Source organism: Chlorocebus sabaeus, chromosome 11, assembly GCF_047675955.1.
Source record: "Chlorocebus sabaeus isolate Y175 chromosome 11, mChlSab1.0.hap1, whole genome shotgun sequence".
Lineage (NCBI taxonomy): Eukaryota > Metazoa > Chordata > Mammalia > Primates > Cercopithecidae > Chlorocebus > Chlorocebus sabaeus.
Window position 1 is genome coordinate 11,653,842 of NC_132914.1, and position 10,574 is coordinate 11,664,415.

A 10,574-nucleotide genomic window follows, 5' to 3' on the forward strand; every position below is an offset into this window, starting at 1 on the left:
CAGAACCTACAAAGAACTCAAACAAATTTACAAGAAAAAAACAACCCCATCAAAAAGTGGGCAAAGGATATGAACAGACATTTATCAAAAGACATTCATACAGCCAACAGACACATGAAAAAATGCTCATCATCACTGGCCATCAGAGAAATGCAAATCCAAACCACAATGAGATACCATCTCACACCAGTTAGAATGGAGATCATTAAAAAGTCAGGAAACAACAGGTGCTGGAGAGGATGTGGAGAAATAGGAACACTTTTACACTGTTGGTGGGATTGTAAACTAGTTCAACCATTATGGAAAACAGTATGGCAATTCCTCAAGGATCTAGAACTAGATGTACCATATGACCCAGCCATCCCATTACTGGGTATATACCCAAAGGATTATAAATCATGCTGCTATTAAGACACATGCACACGTATGTTTATGGCAGCACTATTCACAATAGCAAAGACTTGGAATCAACCCAAATGTCCATCAGTGACAGACTGGATTCAGAAAATGTGGCACATATACACCATGGAATACTTTGCAGCCATAAAAAAGGATGAGTTTGTGTCCTTTGTAGGGACATGGATGCAGCTGGAAACCATCATTCTCAGCAAACTATCACAAGAACAGAAAACCAACCACCACATGTTCTCACTCATAGGTGGGAACTGAACAATGAGATCACTTGGACTCGGGAAGGGAAACATCACACACGGGGGCCTATCATAGGGAGGGGGGAAGGATTGCATTGGGAATTATACCTGATGTAAATGATGAGTTGATGGGTGTAGCACACCAACATGGCACAGTATACATATGTAACCTGCACGTTATGCACATGTACCCCCTAGAACTTTAATAAAGTCTAGTTAAGTAAAAACCTAATTGAAAGTCTCAAGAAATATGAAGTTTATACAAGAAGACATCTGCAAACATTGACAGTGAGGAGAGGACTTCACTCTGCATCCAGCCTGTCCTGGAAGCCATGGCCAAATGCCAGGTTATATAGATCTGAAAAGCAGGAAAAAACAAGTGTTGAAATGTGTACAGTCTCAGCAATGTACAAATTTGACGTAAGATGCTCAGAAACCTTGAATTTCCAATCAGAAAACAGGAACATGAGCAAGTTGTCCAGCAGTGCCTACCTTCTGCCTATGGCACGTGTAACAGGAACGCTGGCCACCTCAGGGGGACAGAGGCTTCCTGGTCACATTCGCTCTGGCAGCCACACAGCTGGCCCCACCACAAATACCTGGTTAACAATGAAGAACCACCCGCTCCCTAGGCTTTGCGCACTCTAGCCGGGAGAGGGTACTTAGAGTTATCGACTGAGCCCTCGTTCAATGCGTCAAGCTTGTTGAAGGCAGTGAACTGAGCAGAGCAAATGTCTCCAGTTGGATAGCACTCAGTCACGACAGCAGCAGCCACTGTTCACAGGGCACTGGTTTCGTGCCAGAAACGGTTCCAAGCATCTTCTTTCTGTCCGAGCAATGCGCACTGCAACCCTGTGGGGCCATTTGCAATGTCCACCAGAGTTCTGAGGCAGCCGAGTCCAGGCTGTCTGTGGGCCTCATCGTGTGGCCGTCCATGTCCCCTGCAGACCAGGCCTCACTGCAGGGACTGCGGGTTCCAGGACTGCCTTGAGGCACATGCTCCCCTTCACCACCTCTTCCTGGCCCCTGACACCAACCCTCACCACTGCTGCCAACACTTGATTTTCTCATGGCTCCTGAGGGGCCTGTTCTTTCTGCCCTTCCCTGCTCCCTGCGTCCGGCTTGGAGGATGCCCACATCAACGCCAATGCTCACGTAATCACCACCCCCTCCATGGGGCTTGATGCCTAGGAGTCTCAATATCAGAAAGTCAGATTCCTGTGCTTCTTGGAGAATTTCTTCCCATCGTGGAAGTGAAGGAGATAAAATTCTGGGTGCCTGCAATAACCTCATTTCCACAGCTAAGCAACATCAGTAGCAGCACAACACACACAAAAAAATTTTTTTAACTTATACAAGCTAAATACAATTTAATTTTTACATCCACGTTCTCATCAGCGCCCACCTGATGAGCAGGTAAATAGTAATTTTCAAAGAAACAAATTGTTCCATAATTTAAACACTTAGCATTATCACTATTAAGCAAGAATTATCCCAAAAATACACGATGATCTTGTTCTTACATTCAAAAATTGATTTCCACACAGTGAAATAGCACTTAATGCAAAGGAATGTTTTTTTTTCAGGTTTCTGCTCTGGAAAAAAAGATTTCTGGCAAGGAGAAACAATTATGTAACCATCCAAAATGCCTCCGAGAAAAATGTCATCCAATTAGTTCTTTAAAGTTACAAATGCAGCTGAGTTTTAATAGCAATTTGTCCATAATTATCAAAAGCATCTTTAAAACTCTTAATACCGAAGGAATAACCATAAATGGATATAAAACGCCAAGCAGAAGAGTTAATATTTGGGGTAGATTTTGGCCCATATTTTTAACATATGCATAGTTATTTACCTAGCTGAAGTATATCCCTCTCCTCTTAGGCTCTTCTACAAGCCTGATTTTCAAACATAGACTGGCTTTTGATACTTGAAGGCAGCTTTAAAAGATGTCAGGATCGGGCTGGGCACAGTGGCTCAAGCTTGTAATCCCAGCATTTTAGGAGGCCAAGGTGGGCCGATCACTTGAGGTAAGGAGTTCGAGATCAGCCTGGCCAATATGGCAAAACCCTTCCTGTATTAGAAATTTTTGTAATTAGCCAAGCGTGGTGGCACACACCTATAATCCCACCTACTCGGGAGGCTGAGGTAGGGAGAACTGCTTGAACCCAGGAGGCAGAGGTTGCAGTGAGCCAAGATCGCACCACTGCACTCCAGCCTGGGTGACAAAGTGAGACTGTCTCAAACAAGCACTTAGCCCTCAGACAAAGCTTGAGCATCCCCCGCCCCAACCAACCCAAGGAAACACATGGCAATGGTTATCATCTGATTTCGATACAACAAAGTTCTATTCTCTCTAAACACAATGGTAAACAGTTGCCTTCAGCCCACAGAAACTCCCAGGACCCAGTAACACCAGACTAGCAAGATTAATGGGCCACATACGCAGCGTTCAGCTGCAGAAAGTGATGGCACCAAGAATGTGTGTGTGCTCAAACCAGATTCCTTGCTTTCAGGGTGGAGGGTCTCCCCGGGAAGATCATCCAGCGGGATGGTTTCCACTTCCACCATGAGGAGGAAACGGGGGGTTTCCTGAGGGCACTGACAGGACTTGGGTCTCTGCCCCTTTGTCCTCTGTCCTGTTATGGGATGAGGGTGGACTGAAGGCAGGTTCTCCCTACATCTTCCAGGCAGGAGAGATGAAGCTGACAGGTGTACGATGGCTTTTCCAACCTGTTATCGACATGCTCTCCCTGGAGATCAGTGAAGCAGCATCATTGATTCTCTTACATTAGTGACAACCCGTTGGTACGGCCTCTGGGTCAGCCTCTGCGCGGGTCTGAGTCTGTCAGTTGTGCCTGGGCCTCAGCATGCTCGTCTGTCAAATGGGTGGCCCCACAGACCAGTGAATTTCAACCGGAGTTCCAAGGAGGTTGCCCAAGGACAGGCAGGGGGAAGAAGAGGAAGAAAGCTGTCCTAGGAAGGGGGGGAAGGGGAGGGCTGTCCAGGGAAAGGGAGGGGGAGGAAGAGGAGCATGGAGGGAGGAGCAGAAGGGGGGTTCTCTGAGGAGGAGGACCAAGTTGCTGAGGTATCTTGGAGTCAGAGGTGGCAGTGGGTTGGGCTCTAGGCCCTCTGTTGCATACTTTTAAGCTTTAACTATATTTGTGGACTCTTTAAAAGATTTAATTTGAAGAAAACCGGAGTTGGGGATACCTTGCTTCTAAAACACAATTTCTCAAGCCTAAGACTAAGTGCTAGGCATTGCTCATTCTGTTACCATTTCCCACTATTTAAAATCAGCTGCACACCCCCAATCTCCCTTCAGTGTAAACACCACCTTTTCACAGGATCTCAAACAGCAGAGCGAGCAGTCCGTGACCCCGGCCGTGTGCACGAGGAGTGAAGAGCAGACGTGCATTGAGGGCTGCCGACAAGGGAGGCCGAGGCCCAGCACCTCCCTGCACCGCTGTGCTCTGCCAGGCCTAAAAGACACCTTCGCCTCTGGGGTGAACAAGCAGCACAAGCTATCAACATTTATTCCTAAGGAACAGGAAGAAAATTCAAACGAAGTTAACAGAGTTATCCCAACACAACACTGCAACAGCCCAGAAACAGAAGGGCCAGTGAGCCTGAGATGGGAGGTTCCCACAGCGGGACAGCAACATTGGCATTGGGGCTTTTTGGCAAAAAAAGACAAAAAAGGTAACATGGGCCACCCGTTATTTCCTGCCAGTGGAAAGACACCCACAGGCCCCCAGACGCCAACGGACCCCTAGAAACGAGCCCACGCAGTGCCTCGGGTCTTCGCATGAGCAGGCACGTGGTGTCCTCAGCACCCCCCGCCCGTGACAGACACACCACACTTGGCTCCCACACCTGAGGGTCCAGGGGAATGGCAGGAAGTGCCCAGAGGACATGGCATCCTATGAGGGCACTGCAGGGCTACGCACCTCAGAGAAGCCCCCGGGCAAGTGCTCTCTCCCCAAAGGATGAGCCAGTCCTGACCACACCCAGATCGCGGTGGCCTCCAAGCCAAGCGCCAACATCTCACGTCCAAAGGGATGTGCCGGTACCTGCTGCGCATGGAGCCCAAGCCCCTCGCAGAGCTCAGGACGAATCCAGTGTCCAGGCCCGGGGCCATCACCAGCCAGGAGAGGCGTCCGGGGCCCTTCCCAGCAATGACCACGGGAAGCAACAACTCAGGCCCATCAGGGGCTTCCTCACCATGCAGGTTTTAGAAGTTGAGACAGAGGTTCAGGTCTAGTGGCACAAACATCGACAGACCCCATGGAAATGCGGGCGCGGCCCCTCCATCCCACCAGCCTGTACGGCTGCTCCTTTCTGCTGCCATCACACATGTCCCCACCAAGCCAAGCCCCTTCTCCTTTTCCACACTGGATTCCTCAAATCAAATCTCGCTGTCTTTGGCAAATGTATCATTAATTTATTTACCGCCCAGAACAAAATCACACTTCCAGTTAACATGACACCCCCGCTATGATAGAACCACCTTAATTCAGACATGACGTGGAGGAACAGAGGGAGGAGGGGTTGAGGGCTGCCCTGGAATTGGCAGCTGTTTTCTGGGGAAAGCCTCCATCCCACCCGAGCCCGACATCGTGCCACACTGTCCCCATGGTGTCTGAAAGCTCCATGAAGACAGGGTCATTCTGACCCCTTCACACCCACAACGCCAAAGAGGAGCAGGTGTTCAGGAAAAGTCTCCTGCTAGTGCTGAAGACAAGAATAATTCCTCGTGGTGCCCAGAATGTCAGGAGAAAACAAGGCACCATGTGGACGCCTTCCAGGTGAATTTTGGAATGATTCTACTGAATGCCAGTCATCCTTTTTCAGAACAAAATCTATACCAGAACACATGTCGCCAGCAGAGAGATGGTCCCTTTGACAGCTTACAAACACACCTACGTTACACTGAATTTATCTCAAGCCACCCTCTCTGTGCTAATGTAAAACGTCTCCCTTATTAACCAGTAGCCTTTCTCATCTGGTGTTTTTTTAACAAGCAAGAGGGTCCTGTAACACTCAGGCGTTGTCTAAAACGTCAAACGGAAGCCTAAAATCCTCTTCCGTGCAGCTTCACTGCAAAGTATTTTGATGTGAGCCAAATCGTGCTATTCCTACACCTCCATAGGAAACTCAATGCTTCATCAAGGAGAGCAGCATGATTTCTGCTAGGCACAGAAACTGGTGGGGTGGGGATGGGGTTGAGGGAGCATTACATAGAAAGCACACCCCGATAATCACCTGCAAGAGAGCCACACTGGCCGGCCAGCCCCGGTGGGCTCAGTCTCTGCAGTCACAGGCGTGAGGCCTGGAGGGCAGACACCTGGCACTGCTGACCACCCCAAGGTCATGGCCTCTGCCCCTTCTCTGCCGCCCATCAGTTCCAAATTTCTGGCAACACCACCTGCTGCTCCCACTGCCTGATCAACTCTTCACGAAAAGCTAATGTTGCCAGGATAGCTTATGAGTATGTATGCCAGGAAAGTAGCTCCGATTGATGCTGAAACACCATTCTCGCAGCCCTGGCAGCTCCCCTACCCCCGATGTGTACATGTTTGCAGCTCTGACTTCGCTCAGTGTCCACATAGGCTCTGTCCCCTGGACAGCCCAATGCAGACTCAATGTTGAGTCAGAAATACACAAAGAGGCTGACGGTTATGAACTGCCTGCCTGTTCCCCAAAACACAGGTTGAAATGCTCACCCTCAATGCGATGCTGTCAGGAGGTCTTTGGGAGGTGATGAGTTCCCAAGGCTGGAGCCCCGTGAATGGAGTTTGTGCCTCAGAAAGGAGCCCAGCAAATCCGTCACCCTCCCACTGTGTCAGGGCCAGAGAGAAGGTGTGTGCGAACCAGGAAGAGACCCACACCAGATCCCACCCGTGCGGCACCCTGATCCCGCCTTCCAGCCTCTAGAACTACGAGAAACAAATTTCTGTTGTTCATAAGCCACTCAGTCAATGGTGTTTTGTTACAGCAGCCTGAGCTGCCTGAGATGACAATGCTCACCGTCCTACAGAGACGGCTACTCCCCTCTCCCAGAAAGAGGGGTTTAATTAAAATCTCTGTCTCTCCTCGCCGCCACCACAGATCTCATTCCCCCACCCTGTAAGCCAACAGTTGCTAGGATTAAAGGAAAAGGAGGATCGTTTTAGACCAGCCCCTCCATGTCGGTCTGAAGCCTTTGACTTTGCCCACTTCCACGGTGGTCGTGTCACCAGATTCCCCATGCCAGCTCTGTGTCTGCACCGGGTCCCAGGCTCTGCACAGACTTCTCCAGTTGCCCATCCAGCACACCCATTTCCCTTTCTCCTTTGCAGATTGTCCTTCAATCTGCAATCTTCTGATTGCCTCTCTGCAACCCAAGGCCTTCCAATCCAGCTATTCAGGGTGAGTTCAGCCGTGCACTGGAGTCCTTGGCTCAGGTAACCCAGGCCCAAGCCATTGGCACCAACGATCTACTGGCTGTGGGGTCTTCACAGCCACCAGCTGCCCCAGCCACACCAGGGCCTGGGAGGGGAGGCAGAGGAAGCTGTGAAGCTGTCAACAGCCGTGCGGGGAGAGGAGCCTCTGGGATGAGGATGCCACGGAAGGAAATTCAGAGAAAGAGCCCCAGGGCTGGACGGGTCATGTCCATAGTCTGCACTGCTGAGTTTTCCAGGTTTGTGAACTCAATCACTGACCCTGCGTGGCGTTTCCTGAGTGCTGACCCCACAGTGGCATTGGATATGGCAATAAAACAAGATCCCCCCCAACCTTCCACCCCCGCAACATACACGGGGCCTCTGTCCTGGCGGGAAGTCAGGCCTGGGTGCTCAGCTGGCACAGCCAGCCTGGGAAGGGGGCCGATTCAGAGGGCACACCTGAGCTCATTAGGGACAGACACTGCCTCCTGCTTATCTCCAACACTTTCTCTGCATGTCTAGTTACAAACGGACGACACAGTCTCGGAAGCACATTTCCCTGACCTCCCTCTGCTCCTCTCCTTGGTGCCATTGATGGGGAGGGGTCAGTATGGCCGCAAGGCCGCACACCCACAGCCACCCTGCCGCTGAGAGGCGGGCCTTTGACGGTTACTTCTGCCAAAGAACCCTACTCCATCTTGGAGCACACTATGGCGGGTGGAAAGCTCCACCCGGAGAAACAGCGATGCTTCTCCCCAGGGCCAATGGAGGGCACCCCCCACCCTGCATTCAGCAGCTTACTTACCTTCTGGAAAACATCTGAATTAATAGGGAACACTAAAACGAAAAGGTCACGCAAGAAGTTTAGAAGGCCGTGTGAAGTCTCAGCAAATCCAAAGGTTTCTGAACCAAGACTGCTGGGGTCAACGAGCTTACAAAGTTTCCATAGGGGCCTTCAACAAGCAACGCTCAGCAGAGAGCGCCACGCTCTGCGCAGAACCTCAGACACCACAAAGCCACATCAGAGCCAACAGCAACTGAAATACAGCGCTCTCCTAAGATATGTGTGTTATCTGTAGAAAGTTACTAGACGCTAAGATGGGGGAAGAAAAGGATAAGGTTAGAAACAAATTTAAAGTAATTTCTGCATACAAAAAAAAAATCTATATCCACTGGCTTTCTTTCTGGGAGTAGCAACTTTTACATGAGATGCACCATCCCAGTTGGAAGGAGTCTGGGTTTTTCGTGGGCAGAGACAAGGGCTCTCCAGGAAATGTGAACCCTTTCTTGCTCGCTGAACTGCGTGCCCTGAGGCCATCCTGACCTGCCTGAGCACCTCTCCCTGCTCTGCCTCCAGCCAGGTCTTTCCAGCACTCACCCCGCTGCTCCCAAAGCCTACACTCGCCCAGGATCTACTCTTCTGCTGCTGTCAATCTTCTGCTGCCAAACTTTCACTTTAGGGCAAATAAGTTGCAAACTAAAAAGTTGTAAGACCCCTTGGCTTTTTAAAAATCCAAATGTCCATCAGTGACAGACTGGATTAAGAAAATGTGGCACATATACACCATGGAATACTATGTAGCCATAAAAAAGGATGAATTTGTGTCCTTTGCAGGGACATGGATGCGGCTGGAAACCATCATTCTCAGCAAACTATCGCAAGAACAGAAAACCAAACGCCGCATGTTCTCACTCATAGATGGGAACTGAACAATGAGATCACTTGGACTCGGGAAGGGGAACATCACACACCGGGGCCCATCATGGGGAGGGGGAAGGGGGGAGGGGGAAGGGATTGCATTAGGAGTTATACCTGATGTAAATAGTGAGTTGATGGGTGCTGATGAGTTGATGGGTGCAGCACACCAACATGGCACAAGTATACATATGTAACACACCTGCACGTTATGTACATGTACCCTAGAACTTAAGTATAAAAAAAAAAAATTTGTCTTCTCAGAAAACAAAGAACATTAATTCTACTTCCATGGTTTAATATGTTGCCCCCATCTGCATGCTCATGGATATGTGCTTTTATATATATTTTAATCAATACTTATAATACTGTTGGCTACATTCAATTTAATTACATTTGAGGTAAGAAGTTTTAAATTCAGTGAATTCAGGCACTCAGAATTTAAGCCCTCTGACATCTATTAACCAAATGGAAATATGACAGGTGGATATTACAAAAATCAAGAGAAGTGTTTAATATAAATCCCGGACTTTTAGATATTTCCAGAAATGTAATGTATATATTAGTACACAAACTTGAGCATTTTCACAAATCTTTGAACTCAAATTCCATTCTTAACTTTTACAGGTAAATCAATATCCATATGTGATTTTAAGCAGCTCAAGCATCAGCTCTTAAAAACCACCAGAAATGCTGGGGGCAAATTCCACCGAGCAGCAAATAACGGAACTGCATCCAACAACCCAGGTACCTCCCCTGAGGCATCTGGAACATGAGGATTAGGAGCAGCCTTTGGTTTCTGAGGTGCCCGAGAATGGGGACTCCCGACTCCCCAAGTCTAAGAAGGCCTCAGTGATAAGGAAAACTAGTATTAAAAAAAAAAAAAATCATTCCTGCCGGCTCCCTGCCATAGGCTCCTCCCTGCCACGGGCTTAAAGATCTCACTTCCTCTCTGCCCCCCAAAGCCTGACTCCTGGTCCCAGCCCTGCTGCTCACTGGGGTGAGGCCATGGGCATCACTGCACCTGTAAGGGGAGAAGCTGGTCAGGATACAGGATCCTGGCTATCCTGGCAGTGCTCAAGCTGATACTGTAACTTTGTAGTGAGTTACTTAATGCAAAGGTTTAACTTCTGAATAATTTAGATATGTGTATTCTAACAGGGAAATCCTGAACGTAGAACACAGACCACACCCTCACACAGATGCTATCTGGCTAGCACTCTTTCTTGTTTGCCTTTTCAATAGACTTTTTAAAAGCAGTTTTCAGTTCACAGCAAAATCAGGAGGAAAGTACAGAGTCCTCACATATCTATCTCCTTCCCCAGCACAGGCAGAGCCTCCATCATTCTCCTGCCCCCACCGGAGCAGCACTTCTGTGTGACCGACAGACCCACATCAACACGGCACCACCACCCAGAGTCCACAGCTCACACGAGGGCTCGGCCTGCTGCTGCTCACTCTGTGGGTTTCACAGACATGGAACGGCATGGATCCCCCATGAAAGCCCCATCCGGAGTTGCTTCCCCACCCTACACATCCCCCTATGCTCCTCCCATTCATCCATCCCTTCCCCAACCCCTGGCAGCCAGTGACCCTTTTACTGTCTCCACAGCCTTGCCTTTTCCAGACTGTCCTGCAGCTGGACTCACACAGCAGGCAGCCTTTCCAGATTGGAGACTCACTTAGCAACATGCGTTTAAGATCCGTGTCTTTTCATGGCTTAGAGGTCCAGTTCTGTTTTTGTACTGAATAATATCCCAGTTTCTGACCTAACACAGTTTATCCGTTCACCTACTGAAGTGC